The 22,648-nt window shown below is 43.1% G+C and overlaps 1 non-coding gene and 1 pseudogene across 1 annotated transcript; one reads left to right on the forward strand and one right to left on the reverse strand.

Annotated features, from left to right (window-relative positions):
• Nucleotides 1-228: 228 nt before the first annotated feature.
• LOC147939869 (uncharacterized) lies at nt 229-22,347 on the reverse strand (annotated as a pseudogene).
• Nucleotides 20,119-20,225, forward strand: LOC147939870 (small nucleolar RNA R71). Its single transcript, XR_015564830.1, has one exon. It is a non-coding gene; the product is annotated as a small nucleolar RNA R71 (small nucleolar RNA).
• Nucleotides 22,348-22,648: the final 301 nt, after the last annotated feature.

The raw sequence follows: 22,648 nt of genomic DNA on the forward strand, positions 1-22,648 counted from the left end.
TCACCAAGGATTTTGTGTAATTTATTTGTTGACCCGAAGCTTCCTCATATTTCTTAAAACTAGATGTTAGATGCTCAAATTTCTGAGTAGTAGATCTAGAGAAGAATAAGTAGTCGGGGGCAAATAAAAGATGAGAGATAGGAGGAAAATCTCTTGCCAATTTTATTCCATGGATATGCCTATTTCTCTTTGCTTTTCGAAGCATATTACTCAACACTTCAAAGAGTGTAGGAGTTCATAATCCACCAATACATTATCTAAAATGTTACGGCCTCGAACAAATGCCGCCTGAGAATCAGAGATGAGATTATCAAGACACCCTTTCAGTCTATTGATCATTATGTTAGAGATGATTTTACAACTGATTGTACATAGACTGATAGGTCGATAGTCTCACATGTGTTGTGAAAAATCAATCTATGGAATTAGGTAGAGCTGGGTTTTGTTAATGGTAGGATCCATCTCATCAGAGTCAAAAAATTGACAGACCATGAAGAAAACATCATTACCTATGAACTCCCAGAACTGTTGATAAATGTTGCTGTGATGCTATCATACCCTAGAGCTTTATCTGCTCCTATGCTGAAAACTGCATTTCTGATTTCTTTATCTTTAACTGGTGCAAGAAGATCTCTGTTCATATCTTCAGTGATTCGGGGTTCAGTGTCCAAAATAATCTCTTCCATATTTGTATTATGTGTAGTAGAAAATAACTTAGTGAAGTAACTTTCAGCCACTTAACCAATTGTATCATGAAAATTCACCACATCTCGATCATCTAGCACATATTTGATTCCGTTGTGTGCTTTCTGTATCTTGGTAGTGGCATGGAAATATTTTGTATTGCGATCACCCAACTGCATCCACTTATTCCTGCTTTTTAACTTCCAGAAAACTTCTTTTTCTCTATAAGCTTTATTTAAATCAAACCTGAGTTGTGAAACCGTTGAATGCGGTATGAAATGATTCCTCTTTGCAGCGTCCACCGGATGTTTTAGGACCTGAATTTTCTCAGCTGAATTAGTCTTCGTTCTCCTTTTCCAGTTTGATAACTCTCGTCGATAGAGACGAAGTTTGTCTTGGATTCCTCTGTGAGTATCATTTTGATCCTTTGACCATCCTCTTTTAACTGCATTTACAAATTCTTCTATAGTAACATGACGCTTATCATATTTGAACTGAGCACGTTTGACAACAATCTCTTCTTCGATATCAATGATGACTGGTGCATGATAATAACCAGCAATAGGTAAAAGTTCAGTTTCAGATTCTGGATAAGAAGTTTGCCAATCAGTGTTGATGAAGACTCTGTCTAAACAAGACTGAATTGTCTCCTTTTGTCACTTACTAACCCAACTGAAGGGGTTCCCTTTAGATTTTAGATCCTTCATGTCATAGCACTCAATCATTGTTGTAAAATTATTTAGACTGCTAAAGCTTCACTGTCTTTCACCTATTTTCTCATGTGGTTGCAAGATCTCACTAAAGTCACCACATATCATCCAAGGACCTGTTCTTGAAGTGGATATTCTTTGAAGTTTTTCCCAGAGATGATGTTCTCACTTGGGATTGGATGGCCATAGATGCAAGACAAGTATAAATTAAAGGATTTATGTTCAACATATAGATCTACAAGCCTTACATCATGGGAAATAAACTGAACTGAAACATGCTTTTGCCAGAAAACAGCTAAAACTCCACTTAGCCCTCTAGGTGAGACAATACACATATCATGAAAATCCAAACTTACACCCAAATCTCCGACGTAGTTTTCTTGTTGCTTATTTCCACGAGGAACAACATGTCCAAGAGACATACATGTTGTATCTCTTCTAGATGTCGATCTGTAAGGCGCTGTCCAAACCTTGATAGTTCTAAAAGCTAACTCTCATGGATCTGGTGGTGTAACAGGTACATCAATCCACACTTAACCCCAATGCAGCACTATCCTATTCAGTAGTACTAGTAGTCCCACCTGATCCCTTGTCTTCATTAACACCAAGCTTTCTCTTCCAAGATAAACCCGGATCTTCTGAGTCTGACACTTGCTTCTGTTTGCGGAGATCACGAAACAACGACTCAATTAAACCTGAGTTTTCACCTTTATCCTTTACGAAAGAAGGAAACGGGTTAAGCAAACTCATTCTCAGCATTGGCCTCGTCACCTTGTGACCCAGAAGAGATATTATCCAAGGCATTATGGTCTTGATTGATATCAGAGAGCTCATGTTCCCCTACAGGTACATCAACATTAGGTATCTCCTCAGGGATTGCATTGTCTTCATCTTCATGTTCCCCAATAGGGTTTCCTTTATCATCAATTTCTTGTAAGTGAAATCCCAAATTTCCATGTAACTCCGGCTTGTGACCATCATTGTCGTCATCATCAAAGTTATTCATACCACCATTCTGGATGAGACACCTTCCGAAATCATGTTTCAACATCCCAGACACTTCACATAGTCCTCTTAGACGTTCATAGAAGAAGATAAGCACCATATTGATTCCTGGAGAGAATTGGTGATTCCTCTGGAAGCGAAGGGGACTACCCACATTCCAATTAATACGCACCTCACAAACTGTACTTGGGTTGTAGACGCTTCTTCAAAATTGATACACATAGTATCACCCAAGGATCATGCAATACTATCAATCATGCCGAGATTCAAGTATTGGATGGGTATTCCCCTAATTTGGATCTAAAAGGGTATGAAGTTGAGAAAGAGTGGATCCAAATTAGGGTACCAGCTCTAAAGCACGTTCATATGAAAAGCAAAAGACAACAAACCTCTTCTCAGAATCGTCTCCATTGATTCTTCAGAAGGGAAGATGTGAAACGACCTGACCCGTTTTTTTTTCTTTAAGATAATAAATAATAAATAATAATAATAATAATAATAATAATAATAATAATAATAATAATAATAATAATAATAATAATAATAATAATAATAATAATAATAATAATAATAATAATAATAATAATAATAATAATAATAATAATAATAATAATAATAATAATAATAATAATAATAATAATAATAATAATAATAATAATAATAATAATAATAATAATAATAATAATAATAATAATAAACTACAACTAGTGGTCCCATACCCACTAGCTACCTAACCACAAGCACAACCAACAGAAGAAATAACAGATACCAATATCCAAACAATAATCCAATAAATAATAACCAATAATCAAATATAACAATACTCCAATATCAAACAACAGGAAACAAGGAACCAGCAACCTAGGAAGTTCTAAAGACCCAACTCTAGCAACCTAGCAATGCCAGACAACATCCAATCGAGTCCCTAGATCATCCTCCTCTTCATTGCCTTGATTCTACGTTCACACTTTGCCTTTACCTGCATCACAAACACAAATTGCAATGCATGAGTATTTTATAAACACTCAGTAAGGCAATCCTCCCATCTACTGGGCTATACACACAAACAATAGATATACTTTAACCATCACACAACAATCAACAAACAAACCAGACACTGCATCGACCGACACAAAGCTTGCATCGACCGACACCAACAGGGAACAGCATCGACCGACACATGGTATGCATCGGTCGACACAAGGTTCACTTGCATCGACCGATGCTTCCACTGGCATCGACCGACGCATGCTCGACATCACGCGGAAACCCTAATTGCATCGACCGATGCTCCTAGGTCAATCCGCATCGTCCTCGCACTTGCATCGACCGACGCACATAGTGCATCGACAGATGCACATGCCGAGCATCGTTTTCCCCGAAGCTTCTCGCCGGATCTCCGTTCCTACAACCACAAGAATCGATCCCAAGCCACAAGAAAGCTTCCTAACGCCTCAAGTAAAATTCTAACAAGCCTAGCAACACATAAACAAACATATCAGAGGAATCTCCAGCTTTATAAACCATGGTCATGCACTTACCTTTGCCACAAAAGAAATCTGACCCAAACACAGGAAGAAAACGTTCCTAGGACGCTCCTACAACGATCCCAGCTACAGATCTCTACAGAAACAGCTTCCAACTCCAAGAAATCACCAAGAACACTCAAGAACACCAAGAACTCTTCTTTCTCTCTTCTTTTCTCTCAAAAACGGCTAAACTCGCCGAATGAGACAAAAACCTCAACTTAAGGGTTTTCCCTAACCCAAAACGCAGCGTTTAACTTAAGTCAAAACTCAGAAATTCAACCCTGCATCGACCGATGCAATCCCTAAACCGAGATTTCGGTTCGCGGGTGTTACAATTCTCCCCCACCAAGCTAGATTTGTCCTCGAATCTCGAACAACCATCAGCCAACGACTCCCGTGCAACCGTCTCCACGGCCCGCACTCCTCTGACCGAACTACGAAAGGTCACCTTTAGGTGATAGAGTCACGCTCCTGGCATTATTTGCTCTCGACTTTTGGACTTTCCTTTACTCAGAGGCCTAAACCTTGAGTTTTTATTGGCTCCTCATCAGACCTAAGTCTGCATGCCATAATGTTGGCTCCTCATCGGCCTAAGCCCGCATGCCATAATATATAAGGAAAAATCCAATACTCGTCTCTCGGGTTGCCACCCTACAGCGCGCCACCGGATCGTCATCCGAAGTCGATATACCAACCATACTCTCAAGCCACAAGGTCTCTGAATATGGCAGTTCTAGGAGAACCCTAAGTTCCCCAAGAGTCGCGAGCAAACAATTCTGAACACGTCTGAGTCCTATCCCTATCCAGGTTTCCTTCCCGTGGCTCGCGTAAGACATCTAAATGTCCTACCAACTACATGTCCCCTCATTGGCTTCCAGACATGGATCATCTCATTGCCACAAGGGCCGCCACAAAGGCCAAAAAAATGTCCTAAACAAGACTGCCACCAAAGCCAAACAAATGTCCTAAACAGGACCGCCACCAAGGCCAAACAAATGTCCTAAACAGGACCGTCACAAAGACCATCTGTCCTGAAGGACTGCCTAAACAGGCACTCTGGCTAAACAGCCCGCCACAAGGCCACACATCTGGCTAAACAGCCCGCCACAAAGGCAACACAATGTCTCAAAAGACCGCCACTAAGGCCACACAAGCCCCTCCAAGGCTCTCTCCACTAAAATGGACAAATTTTAACTCACATAAAACTTTCCATTTTTAACACTTTCCACTATTGGAAACTCCCAAATCAGAAAACTTTCCTCCAAAAACCCCGTCTCACGAAAACTTTGTACTCTGAGCACCACCTCATCTTGTTACTTAGTCGCACAACCAACCACCCCAAGCGACCAAGTAAACAAGAGAGATGGGCTGGAATACTCCATTCCTGCTCCAGCCACGGATTACAGATGGGACCAGGCTAGACAAGCTCAAGTCGCGGCTTGCTTCTCATACCACTTCTTAAACCTTGCCTTCATCCTCGCCTCAGGCTCCCAAGTCTGCTCCTCAACACCATCACAGTCCCAAAGGACTCTCATCAAAGGAATCTTCTTCTTCCGAAGTTCCTTGATCCTCCTCTCGAGAACCCGCACTGGTCTCGCCTCCAAATTCATGTTAGGCTGAAGATCCTCAGGAATCTTAGCTAACAACTGATCATCCTCACGGAGACACTTCCGCAACATAGAAACATGGAAAACCTTATGGAATGCACGCATAACCTCAGGTAACTCCAATCTATAAGCCATTGGTCCAACACGCTCAATCACTCTGAACGGACCCATATACCTCGGACTCAACTTAGTCTCAGTCAATGACCTGTTCGGACTCCGCAACATGGCCATCTCGAGGTACACTCTATCTCCTACCTGAAACTCTAGATCTCTCCTCCTCCTATCGGCATAACTCCTCTGTCGATCCTGAGCCTTCTTCATGTTCAGCTTGAGAACCCGAATCTTCTCTGAGGTCTTCTGAAAAAAATCTGCCCCGTAAATGCTCCTCTCCCCCACCTGAGTCCAGCATAACGGTGTACGACACGACCTTCCATACAAAGCCTCATAAGGAGCCATCTTAATACTTGCATGATAACTGCTGTTGTAAGCAAACTCTACCAAGCTCAAGTGATCTGCCCAATGGCCTCCCCAATCCAACACACACATCCTCAGCAAATCCTCCAGCTTCTGGATCGTCCTCTCAGGCTGTCTATCTGTCTGGGGATGATAAGCTGTACTCATATGCACCTTAGTGCCCATCTCTGCCTGAAATGCTCTCCAGAACACCGAAGTGAAGTTAGAGTTCCTATCAGACACAATGCTCGCTGGCACCCCATGCAACCTGACTATCTCCTTCACATACTTCTTAGCCAAGACCGTTGCTCCATCAGTCTTCTTAATGGCCAGAAAATGTGCTGACTTAGTCAACTGGTCCACAATGACCCAAATAGCATCAAACATCCTGGACACTGGCAAACCTACCACGAAGTCCATAGTAAACATATCCCACTTCCACTCTGGAATGGGAAGACTCTTTAGTAACCCTCCTGGAACATGATGCTCAGCCTTCACTAGCTGACACACATCGCACCTCGCGACCCAACTAGCTACATCCTTCTTCATCCCGACCCAATGATAGTACCTCTTGAGATCACGGTACATCTTAGTCGCTACTGGATGAATAGAAAACTTGCTCCCATGAGCCTCTCTCAGGATCTCCTGCCTCAACTCCTCATCTTTGGGCACACAAACCCGACCGTGCACCAAGATAGTACCATTATCTGAGACCTGATACTCTGAATCCACATCCTTTGAGGCATTCACCAGCCCCAAATCCTTCTCCTGAGCCAACCGCACTCTACTCAGAAGATCTGCTCTATCAACCGCCTCCAAACCCAACGGTTCCTGAGACACAGCACACAAACTCAACGCACTGATCTCTCCTACCAGAGGCTCCATCTCCTGCTCCTGAGCCGAAGCTACCCTCTTCCGACTCAGAGCATCTAAAACCAAGTTAGCCTTACCAGGATGATAGGCTATCTCCAAATCATAGTCCGCCACCAGCTCTATCCACCGCCTCTGCCTCAAGTTCAGCTCGGGCTGCGTGAATATATACTTCAGGCTCTTATGATCTGTAAACACCTGCACCTTTGCACCATAAAGATAAGATCTCCAAATCTTTAGGGCAAAAACTACAGCACCCATCTCCAAGTCATGAGTAGGATAGTTTTCCTCATGCTTCCGCAACTGCCCCGAAGCATAGACAATCACCTTCCCATGCTGCATCAACACACATCCTAAACCAACTCTAGATGCATCTGTATAAACCACATAGGGTTCTCCCTGCTCAGGCAAAACCAACACTGGCGCAGTAGTCAACATCTCCTTTAGGCTTGCAAAGCCCTCCTCACACTCCTGTGACCAAACAAAAGGAACATCCTTCCCTGTCAACTTAGTCATAGGACGTGCTCTGCTCGCAAACCCCTACACAAATCTCCTGTAGTAACCTGCCAATCCCAGAAAACTCCTGATCTCTGTTGCATTCTGCGGTCTAGGCCAATCTCTGATAGCCTGAATCTTCTCCGGATCTACAGAAACTCCATCTGCAAACACAATATGACCCAGAAAACCCATCTCACGCTGCCAAAAACTGCACTTGCTCAACTTAGCAAACAACTTCTGCTCCCGCAGCTTCTCCAGAACTGCCCTCAAATGCACTGCATGCTCCTCAGGACTCTTAGAATAAACCAGGATATCGTCGATGAAAATGATAACAGATACATCCAGGAACTCCTGAAACACATTGTTCATCAACCTTATAAACGCTGCTGGTGCGTTAGTCAGCCCGAAAGGCATCACCACAAACTCGTAATGCCCATACCTCATCCTGAATGCATTCTTCCTCACATCTGCCTCATCTATCGGTATCTGATGATAACCCGACGCCATATCTACCTTGGAGAACCAAATAGCACCCTTCAACTGATCCAACAACTCATCGATCCTCGTAAGAGGGTACTTGTTCTTCACAGTGACCCGGTTCAAACCCCTGTAATCAATACACAACCGGAAAATCCCATCCTTCTTCTTGACAAACGACATCGGTGCTCCCCACGGTGATACACTAGGACGGATACTCAACAAATCCTCTAGCTGCTTCTTCAGCTCTGCCATCTCTGCTGGAGCCATTCTGTAAGGAGCCTTGGATAATGGCATCGTCCCTGGTTCTAGTTCAATCGTAAAAGGATCAGACCGAGATGGTGGTAACCCCTGCAACGACTGGAACACAACCTCAAACTCCTCTACAACCGGAATACCGCTAACAATAGACTTCCCCACTGACTCTGGCATAGATATGGTAACCAAATAAGCCTCACGGTCCTTCTCGATCATCTTCCCAGCCTGAATGAACGAGATCACGAGACTCCCCGAAGTCGGTCTAATACCCTGAAAAACCAACTTCCCTCCTGGACGCTCAAACTCCACTCTACCCCAATAGCAATCCAAATGCACCATGTGCCGATGCAACCAGTCCATCCCAAGAATCACATCATACAAATCCACTGGACTGATAAGCAAATCTGCTGGCCACGACTCTCCTGCAATCTGAATATCAATTCCTCTGGCTCGTCCAATAACCCTCAGGAACTTGCCTCCTGCAACTCTGACAACTCCAGTACGCTCCCCGGGATCCTCTCTGATTCCTGCGCTCTCTGCACACTCCGGAATAATGAAGCTATGAGAAGCCCACCAATAAGGTCCCTACACAAACCTCATGTGTTGAGAACCTAACACTTTGTCATAGGAAAACATAAAATCTGAACTTACTAAGAATTCACAAAGACAAAGTACCAGAAATTATACTTGTGATCGCTCCGGCACTGATTCTACCAGTCTCTGCAGTCGTTTAAACCTGTGGCGCCTGCTCAATCCATGCAACCTGCTGCCCTCCCGGCTGCACCTGCTGCAACGCTGCCACTACCACCGGCTGCAACTTGGGACACAAGGGCCTGATATGCCCTGGCTCCCTGCAATGATAGCATACACGAGCCGCTATCGTCGGAGCACTCCTCTTGGGACAGCTAGCAATCTTCTGATCCTTGCTTCCACAACCGAAGCGACTCGCACCACTCGGCCTCTGTGTAGCCTCCCACCTCCTCTTGGTTCCCTGTGCAGGCTTACCGCCCCTGCTAGAACCACCATGCTGTTGAGCCCTACTATGCTGAACTGCTGGACTAACCGCCACTGACTGTGCTCGGATATCCTCCTCAATCCCTACTGCAGTCTCAACCAGGTCTGCACGAGTAGCATAACTCTGCCCTCTACAGTGAACCCTCAAATCATCACGTAGGGCCCTCAAAAACCTCCTGATCTGACCCTCCTCAGACTCCATAGCCCGACCCCCATAACATAGAAGTCGACTGAACTCCAAGTCCAGCTTCCGCACTGACCGCGTCCCCTGAGACAACTGAAGGAACAGAACCTCCAACCGGTCCAATGCCTCTCTCGGAAAGTACTTGCGGTTGAACTCCCCCATGAAGTCAACCCAAGTCATCTCCCGCTGCACTCTCCTAGCAGCCACTGATCTCCACCACAACTCAGCATCAGCAATCAAATGGTGGACCCCTATGTCCACCCAAAACTCCTCATGACATCTCAGAGTATGGAAGTTACGTTCCACACTCGTCCTCCATGCATCTGCAGCAGTAGGATATGTACCACCCAAAAACTGCGCAGTCACGAGACCCTTCATCTCCTTGAGCATGGACAAATAACATCCATGTGTTCCTACATCCGCAGCCACTGGCTGCCACTCCTCCGCCACCACTGGTGGCACTACCTGAGCCTGAGCTGGTGCCACTGGTGGCAACAGCTCCAACAAATGTGCTAGAAAAGCCGCAAAGTCAGTACCAGGGACTCCTCCCGCTGGAACTCCCACACCTGGAACCCTAGCATCACCGACCACTGGAGCATCAACACCGCCCCCTCCGGCCACACTCATGGAATCCTCCTGGACACCCTGCGACTCGCCAACACCCTCAGCTGTCACACTCTGGTCCTCGGTCTCACTAACCAATGGGACTCTGCCCCTACCACGACCACGTCCGCGTCCACGACCACAACCACCACCAGCAACAGCATCACCTCTAGCCATCTGCACTACCATGAACAGAAGACTAAGCACGCAATAATACATAACACAAAAACATATACTCACTCTGAAATCACATTGCAGGCTTGAAGAGGATGTTCTAGGACTCCATGCCACACACAATTGACTAACTCACATAATCAATCAAGACATGCAATCCCAAACATCACAACGGAAACCTAGTGAACCCAAACCTAGAACCGTAAGGACTCTGATACCAAACTGAAACGACCTGACCCATTTTTTTTTAAGATAATAAATAATAAATAATAATAATAATAATAAACTACAACTGGTAGTCCCATATCCACTAGCCACCTAACCACAAGTACAACCAACAGCGGAAATAACAGATACCAATATCCAAACAATAATCCAATAAATAATAACAATTAATCAAATATAACAATACTCCAATATCAAACAACAGGAAATAAGGAACCAGCAACCTAGCAAGTTCTAAAGACCTAACTCTAGCAACCTAGCAATGCCAGACAACATCCAATCGAGTATTTTATAAACACTCAGTAAGGCAATCTTCCCATCTACTGGGCTATACACACAAGCAATAGAGATACTCTAATCATCACACAACAATCAACAAAAAAACCAGGCACTGCATCGACCGACACAAAGCTTGCATCGATCGACCGATGCTTCCACCGGCATCGACCGACGCATGCTCGACATCACGCAAAAACCCTAATTGCATCGACCGATTCTCCTAGGTCAATCTGCGCCGTCCTCGGACTTTATCGACCGATGCACATGCCGAACATCATTTTCCCCGAAGCTTCTCGCCGGATCTCCGTTCTTGCAACCAGAAGAATCGATCCCAAGCCACAAGAAAGCTTCCTAACGCCTCAAGTAACATTCTAACAAGCCTAACAACACATAGACAAACAGATCAGAGGAATCTCCAGCTTAGATAAGCCATGGTCATGCACTTACCTTTGCCACAAAAGAAATCAGACCCAAACACAGGAAAAAAACGTTCCTAGGACGCTCCTGCAACGATCCGAGCTACAAATCTCTACAGAAACAGCTTCCAACTCCAAGAAATCACCAAGAACACTCAAGAACACCAAGAACTCTTCTTTCTCTCTTCTTTTCTCTCAAAAAGGGCTACACTCGCCGAATGAGATAAAAACATCGACGTAAGGGTTTTCCCGAACCCAAAACGCAGCGTTTAACTTAAGTCAAAACGCAGAAATTCAACCCTGCATCGACCAATGCACAACCTGCATCGACCGATTGATAACAGGTTTTTCACCCAGGGTATCAATTCCCTATGCAGTTGTAGTACAAAGGGTTATCAATCCAAATGGTTGTTTATGCTAGCAGGAAGGATACTATCAGAACAATGCAAGTCAAGCTAAGCAATAATGGGGTTTTGTCTAACAATCCTAGAATAATAAAAGAAAAGAATATAAACAAGGAACCACACGACCTAAGCACTCGATGCAAGGATTCGAGTACAGGATCAGGTGGGGTGATCGAGTAAGCAAAGAAGGTATGAACAGCTCGAGGGGTTACTCGAAGCAGGTGATCGTGTACCTGTTCTGGTAAGGGATCGAGTGATGAATATAAATGCAAGCAATTAAAATATGAAAGCTTCTAAGGATGGGGTAATCGAATCCTAAGTATTCCTAACCAGTACAGATGTCTTACATGCCTCAAGCAAATATTTCCTAGACAATGAATCTCTAAAATCTTTTTAAAACACTCTTGTGATAGAAACAATAAACCTTGATCACTCCCCTACCCAACTCTCGTTGGAGAAACATGACCAAGCTGGCATTAAGATCCGATTCATTATTGTCAGTAAACTCCTTACTCATCTAATCTCTTAGGCTAAGTGAGTAAACCTCTAGCATTGGTTGATTCAAGCATCTCATCTACACCTCTCGGTGGTAAAACACCTTAGATCTAATCTCACCCTCTCGGTTTGTTGACAGCATTAAGAACACCAATCTAGAAGGAAATCTATTAAACATACACAATCAACTAAGACATCCTAACCGATCAAGAACACAAAATCATCTATCCCATCCCTAGAAACTTTACTACACTACTCGGAAATCATAGCAGGAAACATCATAGCAAATATAAACAAAAATTGCAGTATATTAAACGATAAAGTAGAGGGATAAGAGTACAAGATATAAATCTAAAGAAATGATAAAAAGTTATGAAATAAAATCAAAAACAAAAGGGAAAAGTGTTTGAGTCGCTCAGTTCTCTCACAGAAGCTCTCGCTCTCTAGTTTGAGGGTCTGCGGCGTGCTCGTTTGCGAGGAAGGAGAGGAGGGTTTATATATGGAAATCCCTTTTACCTAGCTTCCCAGACCTGCCCGAGGGTCTACTCGATGGGGTACACGTGGATGAGGCCGAGTTAGTCCTCGGGTAGATCTTCGGGTTGGTCTTCATGCTCTTGGATCCTCCTTGATCGTGTTTGGGTTCGGACTCGTTCTTCCAGCTCGGTGGCTCCTACGGGTACATCTTCGGGTTTGTCCTTGTTTTTCTCCATTTTAGGCTCTTAAGCACCTGTTTTCATCCAAAATATGTAAATGCAAAAATGCAACACCCTAAATGGCCTAAAAGTGAATTCCTTCAGTTAATGACCTAAAAATGCTAAGTTAAGAGGGGGTATTCAACTGATATTTTAAAAGATTCTAAAGTATTTTTAAAATCACTTGTTATTCAATTGTTGATTTTAAAAAATCTTTTAAAATCCTATGTTATTCAACTTGGATTTATGTAAAATCATTTAAAATAAGCTAAAATCTCTTGTTATTCAATTAGTTATTTATAAAACTTACTTGAAATCTACCGTTATTCAAAATATCACAACTTTAAAAACAATTGAGATTTTGAATGATTCTAAAAGACTTCTTTTTTGTTTTCTAGTTAAAAAATACCATCTCAAAATCATACCTTTTGAGGTAGAATTTTAAAAGATTTGATAATAAATAAATAAAAATCTACTACACAAGTCACTTGAGAGCTTTTATTTCGAAATTGGTTCCCAAACAAGGTTCTCGTTTCCTTTTAGTTCAGAATCAATTGTAACAGTCGACGAGCTAACAGCTTGGTCAAAGTAGAGAATCAGTGGAACAGAACCCGTCTCAGAACAAAAAGTAGTGACGTTAGAAGGAGAGCCATTCAAGCACCCAACTCCAGATAGAATTACACTGGAACCATGTGAAGGCCAAGAGGAAGTGAGAAGAAGAGACACAGATGGTAAAACCAACCACTTTGGTCATCTGGGTCCGTAAAAATAGCTTGATGTACAATTTCATACTCATCAGGAATCTTTTTCTCTGGCATAAATCCATCAGCCATGTTCCATGAGAGGTAACTTTGGTTCGAGGCATGTGACTATCAATCTAACGCTTCGGTTTCTTAAAAAACCAAAAATATTTTTGAACATGTAAATAGAGTTCCCATATAATTGAGATGTAAAATATGTTAAAATCACCCAAAGTTTAACAATCAAATCTTAAAGAATCACATTTCATTTCCTTTTTTAAAAATATAAAAACTCTAAACACAACCAAATCTCCTTAAAACTCACATAAATCTTCCAAAGTCCTAAAATGTTAAAATCCTACCAAATCTTTTAAATTTAAAATTTAAGGGTATGAATAATGTAAAATATGGACAAAAAGGGATGCTAAAAACATGTAAATTAGAGAGTTATCAGACCCCCAAACTTAAATCTTGTTAGTCCTCTAGCAAGAAAGTAGGAGAGTGCGGTTTGAAAATGGGGACTCATAACCTTTATATACTAAGCGAAGGATTCAAGCTATAGTCCTTAAAGATAGTTTAATGGTGCTAAAATCAATCAACATACATACAAATATTTTTCTATGTTTATTACCATGCATCAATCTAGTTCAACTTGCAACTAAAAGTAGAGAACATCTCTTTCACATTCAATTAAGTGTTTGGCGAATTCTTGCAAATGGAAGGTGAATCAAGCTCAATCGGTTTCAAGGGCAAGGCTTTTTAGTAAGGTGGGTTTCAAGCAAATTCTTTGGGTGGTTTTCTCTCAAAAGAAGGAATGCTAGACAGTTGTGAAAACTATCTAAGATTGAAAACAATTTGGGCATACAAAGCTTAACTCTTGATAATCTACCCTTTTCTCATTCACTTTATTTTTTTTTTTATTTTTTTATATATATATATATATATCAAATCCCCTAGAATTACACTACCCACATCCTTGATTTTAACTCTCTCTTTTTTTACTCCCTAAGGTTTAAACTTTAAACTTCTAGCTCTCTTCTCTCTTTTTTTTTTCTTTTCTTTCTTTGCTAAACTCCTAATATGTATATATATATATATTTTTTTTTTTTTTCTTTCTTTCTGGGAGACTATAGCAAGATCTTTTTTTTTTTTTTTACTTAGAGACTTAGAGCTAATTGATTCTAACCTTAGGGACTTCTTTTTTTTATTCCTCAACCCAACCCCAAATAAACATACTAACCACCTATCTTTCAAAACCGAATCTATTAGCTAGTTCAAATTCTAACTTAGCTAAATCAAGAGGCAGTTCTTTGTCGTTCTCAATACTCTCAAGGTTTCACAACCTATAGCACAATGAAAAAGGTCTCACTCAACAATTCACAACAAGGTTTGAAAGAAAGGTTTGGGTTCATGGGTAGGACAAACAAATCGGGTTAAACGAAAAAGATTGGTGAAATGGAGTGCTAACCCGAATTTAGAGTTACCATGAGCAAGTATTCAAATTTCCATAAGCAAGACAATTTAAATTCAAATTAAGTCCAATAATATAGAGATGTTCCAATGTTCAAGCAAGTGCAGGAAGCATTCAAAAGACACAAGGTTCTAAGCAAAGATTTTTCATTTTTTTCCAAAGATTGATCTAGCAACAATGAAGTGTGACTAAGGGCTATAGCTTCAATCCTAAGGTTTGATTTTAAACAAGGTAGTTTTAATCATTGTCCCCTAAGATGCGTATGCAACAATCCTATATAAAACAAATTAGACTCAATCCTAATATGTAAATGCAACTACATGAACACTTTTTTTTTTTTTTTTTTTTTTAATTTTCAAAATGTTTTTTGGGTTTTTCAATGCACATAGATGCGGACTCAAATGAATAAAACTAGCATGCAAAGATTTGAAATAAGAAAATTAAGAAAATAAAACACAAAGTTAAAAATATTATGGACCCTCCCCCAAACTTAAATTACACAGTCACTGTGTAAAAAAAAATTGGAAAAAGAATCCAAGAATCACACAAAATGAAATAAACTAAATGCAATGTTATTTACAAAGATTGGATGAAAGTGGTACCTTATGGGTTGGTGAAGAAGGAGGTTGCAGCAGCCTCCATACTCGCCAACGTGTAGCCAGGGTCGTCTCCGGCTTCAGCAGGTGCCAGTGTTTGCTCGTCAGAGAGCTCGGTGATATGCACGGACGACTTATTCGGACCAGCATCCGAGGGCTTGATCGAGGGGGGTATCGCGTAGCTCATCGGGTAGGGCATCGGGTAGTACGGCGGGTATGGTGGGAGAGGTCCAGAGTGATCACCCGTATAGCCACTCGCAGGGTGCATCGTATACGGCATTGTATATGGCATCTTGTAAGGCGGAGGAAAGAGTCCAGAGTAATCACCCGATTGTGTGCTCGATGGGTGCATCAGATATGGCATCGTGTACCCCATCGGGTTAGGCGTCGGATAGGCGTCTAAATGGCTTCTCCGCGATGCTTCAGGTCGTGTGATGTTCTCCTCAGCTTGGGGCTCGTAGGATGATGCTCTGTGAGATTCTGGAGGTGGCAGTCCTCGAGTTCCACCTAGCGGTCCGCTTCTCCCCATCCAAGTTGGTGCGTGTGTTGAGGTAGGAGCTAAGGCACAGCTTGCCTTGTCTTGCAGCTCCTTGATCTGACCTCCCATAGTCTTCACCGAACCGGTGAGATCCTTCACCTTTCTCACCAAAAACTTGTTCATCCTCTTCAGCCATCTGATCCTCTTGTGGGCTTCCCTCACTCAAACCGGTTGCTTTTGAGAGCAAACATACTCCTCAAAATCAAAATCTTCCGAGCTATCTCCCTATCTTTGCCCGGTTTCCTCTCTCTTCTCAGCTTTGGATTCCTCCTCCGGATTGTACAGCTCCTCCAAAGGTGGTGCAAAGTCAATGTTATCTCCCAGTCGGACCTTGGTGCACATTACATTATGTAGGATCATTTGTGCGGCTCCGGCGGTTGGATGGACGAACTTGAAGAGCATCATGTCGTTAGGCCTCTAATAGGCCAAAAATCTTGCCTACACGAGGTAGTCGACGTCTAGCCATCTCGGATCGTGTACCACTCCCTTCAAGGGCACATCGCAAGACAATAAAATTGGTGTGATCAGTCCTCCAATGGAGATCTCTCTGCCTCCTTCTCTTCTCTTAATAGCCCATGACTTGAGGTAGAGGAACTGATCGAGCAGCACAAACACCATGCTAGTATCCGCAACATCCCCAACTAGCGGTGTACCATCCCTAGCATTGTCCAAAACTCCACACGATGCAATGTCCAGCAGCTGAAGCTCGTGATCATTCACATTCCCTGTCTCCTTTCTAGCAAAAAGAGTGCATGTGAGGGACTTGTGAAAATACCTCAAGACAGGGCTCCTTATTTGAGCGGATTTGGTGCTTGTGGACTTGTAGAGTAGCTTGTCTCCTATTGTCAGCCATAGGGACCTCATTTCCTCCTTGCTAACCTCCATTTCTTCACCATTACCAGCCTTGAAACCATACAGCTTCTCCATCTCCTTGAAAGTGAGTCGGTACTCCTTGTTCCTCACAGAGAAGGTGATGAACCCGATCCCTCCATCGGGTAGTAGGGTCGGGTGGTCTTCGAAATAATGTAACAGCAGTGTGGAGAGGAAGTGAACCGTCTCCTCCTCACAAGCCTCGAGGTTGGCTCGCATCATCTGGCCCAGGTGGCACATGTCAAACAGGAACTCGACATCTCTAGCGATGCCCAACTGCTTCATTGTCTCACGGTGAGGGTAGCGGGTACCAACGAAGCTCATCTTCCAGAAAACCTTGAAGAGTTTTGTCGGAGTCTCCACTTCCTTCTGCTTCAGCCTCCGTGATGTTTGGCATGTTCTCTCTCTCTGGTCCTCCTCTGTGTCACGATCCTCTTCCTCAGCTGCTCCCTCCGCTACGTTCTCAGCCTTCTCGGAAGCTGGTCTCTTTCCTCTTGCAACCGCAGCTCTGCTCCTTAGCCGCGATGTTTGGATCTCCTCTGGCTCTTCTCCACCAGCATCAGAATCGACCTCCATGGGGTCGGTAATGGTTCTCTCGGACGTAGATAGGTCCCTACGTCGAGGAGATCGGCGAACAGCACTCGCCATCGGACTAGGTGAGGGAACTCGATGGTCTACACAATCGGTTGCTCGAGCACCAGATCGGATGGATGATCGGGACGAAGATAGGGTTGGGGAAGCAAAACGTCCAGCCAGTGGTTGGGAATGCGGAACGTTTCCTCTTCCTTGGGATTCTCAAGGTTCGACGGCATCACCTCCGGTTGTAGCAGCGGTGGAGGTTGATCTTCTCCCCTTCCTTTGGTAGGTTTTCGTGTGTGGCTCCATTGTCGAATCCTTGAGAAGAAAAACAACTAAGCCTCGAGATTAATAGGGTTAGTTCCCAAAGAAAATCGATGGTCACTTGAGTTTGAGAGAGAATAGAAAGTATGGAAAACAAAAAGCTCTAGGGTAGAGAAACTTATCAGTGCTGCTGAGGAGGAAGGGATCGAAACCCTTAAATAGAGTAGGGTTGGTTGGTGGGCTTCGCCGAGAGTGGGCTTAGCTTGTGGAATTCGGACTCCACTCGCCACCCGAGCAGAGACACGATCAGGCGCGTCGAGTACGGTGTCGGGTTAGCCCTCGGGTTCCTCAATTTCCTTATTTCACTCTTTTTTTTTTTATAAATAAACATGTAAAAATAGAAAATAATATAAAACAAATAAATCAAAATAAAAATAAAATAAAAGATACCTTTGGGAATTCCTCCCAAGTGAGCTTGTTTTAAGTCACTAAACTTGACTCTTTATGCTCTTTAAGCATGGGATTTAGGGGGGAGAGGTTCTGGAATACTCTCCACTATAGCAGGCTGGTTCAACTGATTTTTCTGGTTTTGTCCAGGTTCCAAAGCAAATGTAGTGTTGACTTCCTCAAGATGTTTGACTTTTCTCTGCTTTGTCTTAGTGGAAAAAGCTTGACCATCTATGGTTGGCCTCTTAATCCCCTTCTGCACATAAAACTCCATCTTGAAGTGCTCACCATGCTTTATTCTCATCTTGTCTTGCTTTACCTCAATCACAACACCTACTGTTGCCAAGAATGGTCTTCCAAGAATCAGTGGATCGTCTGGTTCCTTGTCCATATCAAGGATCATGAAGTCAGTGGGGACTTCCATTCTCCCGATCCTGAGTGGCAAGTTTTCTAGGATCCCAATAGGATGTCTGATTGTTCTATCAGCTAGAACCAAATACAGACTACTTGGTTTAAAACTGGTGAAACCCATCTTGTTGGCAACTGACAGTGGCATAATGCTAACTGAAGCTCCAAGGTCGCACAAGCAATTCTTGAAAATCCGAAGTCCTATCGAGCATGACAAAGTAAAAGAGCCAGGATCCTCCAATTTTTCCTCGATTCGCAGCTCAGGATCTAAGCACACTCCACTCCTAAGAATCTCAAACCCAATCTCCTTTACAGCCTCCTTAACCTCGTTCTCCAGCCGAGCTGCCTCCTTGGCAGCTTCCTCCTGAAGTTTCTGTGGTGGCAAAAGCTTAGGTGGTGGAGCTTTACGCTTGGCCACACGCTCTGCAAGAGCCTCCAGTTGTATGTCAAGTGCAGCATTGAACCTTTCCTCTAGTTCCCCTTCTGCTGCTACAGGTGGTTGAGGTTGATCTTTCATCTGAACATCTACCCGATGTATCATCCGATCACCATCATCGGGTAGATCATCGGGTTCAGCCTCGGGTGGTTCTTCAATTTGCGATTCTCGAACCAGTGCTCGATCATCAACTCGATCAGGCTCCTCGGGTAAAGGCTCAGGTTCATACTCGGATATGTAGTGCTTGGCCTCATTTATCCCATTGTGATCTATATCCTCCCCATCTTGATCTTCACTGTCCTCAGTGAGGTAATCCTCATAGTTATCATCAAGGAAGATGGCTTGGGCAGTGGTATAATCATTGGGGTTCTGAACTGCTTTTCCTGGAAGTTGGTTGATCTTTGGAGCTGGTTGGTTGTTGTGGTGGCCCTCTAGGTACCTCAGCTTATTATTGAGCAAATCATACTTGGCGGTCAAGTCATTGTATCCAGAGTCGATCTTGTTGCTCATTTCCGTAAAACGTTTTGCAGTGTCCATAGCAGCGGTAGCCTGATTTTGAATCATCTGCTGAATTAGGCCGCGTAGGTCAGCATCTTGGGATTGGTCCTGCGGGCCTTGCTGTTGTTGGAATCCAGGTGGTGCAATGGGTTGGTGGTAATTTCCAGAATACTACTGCTTAGGGGCATAACCTTGGTTGTATTGAACAAAAGGCTTCTGTTGGACCTGGTTCCCTTGAACTGTTGATGGGTAAGTTTGGTTTTGAGGATTGGCAACATTCGGGTTACGGTTAGACAGATTCGGATTCGGCTTGTAGTTGTTGAACCCTTTGTTGTAACCTCTCTGGTTGTTGATGTAGTTAACATCCTCTATCTGTACAGTCTCCCCATCTTGTTGTAAAAACTGCTCTTTTTCTGATATTGCATGAACATGCTGCTGCTGGTTGAGGAGCTTATCGAGCTTGTCATTGAGGGCTTTCATGTCCCTCTTGTACTTGGCATCTTCCTCTCCTGTAGATCGCACAGTACGATCGTATTCCTCATTATAATGCCCATCAGATTGAGCCAAGTTCTCCACTAGGTCCCAACCTTCATCAACATCCTTGTTGAGGAAGTTACCATTGCTTGCGGTGTCCAGCAACATCCGTATCTTGGGGACCACTCCTCTGTAAAGTGTACTCAGCAATGAAGCATTGATGAAGCCATGATGAGGACATCGGGTAGTGTATCCCTTGAAATGTTCCCAAGCTTCACTGAACGTTTCATTGCTCTTCGGAACAAAGCTGGAAATGTCATTTCACAGCCTTGCGGTTCTGGATTTGGAGAAGAATTTGGCCAGAAACGCCTTCTTGCACGCTTCCCAGGTGGTGATCGACTCCTTGGAGAGTGATTTCTCCCAGAGGTGTTCTTTGTCGCCCAAAGAGAATGGGAAAAGCCTGAGTTTGAATCCATCCTCACTAACTCCATTTATCTTGGTGAGACTACAGAGCCTATCAAATTCATCCAGATGATCCAATGGGTCCTCCATTGGCAATCCATGAAACTTGTTGCTTTGTATCATCTGGATGAGACTACTCTTAATCTCGAAATTGTTGTTCTGGACAGCAGGTGGCACAATGCCATTCCTTCGAGTGTGAGTAGATGGAGCATCCCCTGCTCCTATGTAGGTCCTTGCTTGAAGAGCTGGTGGACCGTTTTGATCGTTCATTGTCTCCTCAATTGTGGGTGGTTGCGGTTGTGGAACTTGTTGTTGACGAAGTAACCTTGGTCTGTCGATGTTGTCGATGAATGGACTCAAGTTGCGGCTACCTTTGGATCTTGATTGCATGCATAAGTAGGTGACCGAGGGTGTACACGAGAGTCAACTCGATCCAGGTGATCGAGTGACAGATCAGGTGGGTACTCGGGTTGTACCTGAAATACAAAACGAACAAAAATGAAAGCAAACAAGTCAGATTCCGAACCAATGTAGATAAGAGAACTTGATCTAGCAAGGGCTGAAATCCTAAACGTAGCAAAATTAAATTCAACCAAATGGCAACGACGCCAAATTGATAACAGGTTTTTCACCCAGAGTATTGATTCCCTATGCAGTTGTAGTCAAAGGGTTATCAATCCAAATGGTTGTTTATGCTAGCAGGAAGGATGCAATCAGAACAATGCAAGTCAAGCCAAGCAATAATGGGGTTTTGTCTAACAATCCTAAAATAATAAAAGAAAAGAATATAAACAAGGAACCACACGACCTAAGCACTCGATGCAAGCATTCGAGTACAGGATCGGGTGGGGTGATCGAGTAAGCAAAGAAGGTATGAACAACTCGAGGGTTACTCGAAGCAGGTAATCGTGTACCTGTTCGGGTAAGGGATCGAGTGATGAATATAAATGCAAGCAATTAAAATACGAAAGCTTCTAAGGATGGGGTAATCGAATCCTAAGTATTCCTAACCAGTACAAATGTCGTACATGCCTCAAGCAAATATTTCCTAGACAATGAATCTCTAAAATATTGTTAAAACACTCTCATGATTGAAACAATCAATCTTGATCACTCCCTTACCCAACTCTCGTTGGAGAAACATGACCAAGCAGGCATTAAGATCCGATTCATTATTGTCAGTAAACTCCTTACTCATCTAATCTCTTAGATTAAGTGAGTAAACCTCTAGCATTGGTTGATTCAAGTATCTCATTTACACCTCTCGGTGGTAAAACACCTTAGATCTAATCTCACCCTCTCGGTTTGTTGACAGCATTAAGAACACCAATCTAGAAGGAAATCTATTAAACATACACAATCAACTAAGACATCCTAACCGATCAAGAACACAAAATCATCTATCCCATCCCTAAAAACTTTACTACACTACTCGGAAATCATAGCAGGAAACATCGGACTCGTTCTTCCAGCACGATGGCTCCTTCGGGTACATCTTCGGGTTTGTCCTTGTTTTTCCCCATTTTAGGCTCTTAAGCACCTGTTTTCATCCAAAATATGCAAATGCAAAAATGCAACACCCTAAATGGCCTAAAAGTGAATTCCTACAGTTAATGACCTAAAAATGTTAAGTGAAGAGTATGAATAATGCAAAATATGGACAAAAAGGGATGCTAAAAACATGTAAATTAGAGAGTTATCACTGATGCAATTCCTAAACCGAGATTTCGGTTCGCGGGTGTTACAAGATGAAATTGGATTCGTCGTTGGTTCGTAATACGTCCCCGGACAAGACCAATTAGACACCACGAGTGCGGAAGGGCTGAGATGAGTTATCGGAAATCTTGCTTCCTTGGCATCAGAGGACAGCCTATTAGGCAGAATCGGTTCTCATCGCTGCTTGTTGGACGATTGCTTGAGGGATAGCAATCGGAGCATCATCAATTCCAAGATCAATGTTTTAGGGAGCACGACGGATCTTATCAGCCATTAGGGACCAGATATAGAATTTTAGGGGATAAAGATTTGAAGAAGTCAAGTAATCGATGGTATTGATAAAACCCCAATTCGATCCCTTAAAATGATCAGAAGCCATCGATGCTCAACTTTTGCACAGTGCAAAGTCCAACTTCGTTACCGGAAGAAACCACTCAAATGTAGGGATAACCCACTCCGGCACAAGTAACCTTAGAATCATCGAAAGACAATGAAAATAAAGTAACCACTGTATCGCCTCAAAAATCTCCATCAAAGCATTTTTTATCCGATCTGAAAGACCTCAAAAATTATCA

The sequence above is a fragment of the Camelina sativa genome, chromosome 8 (assembly GCF_030686135.1).
Source record: "Camelina sativa cultivar CO46 ecotype springtype chromosome 8, ASM3068613v1".
Taxonomy (NCBI): domain Eukaryota; kingdom Viridiplantae; phylum Streptophyta; class Magnoliopsida; order Brassicales; family Brassicaceae; genus Camelina; species Camelina sativa.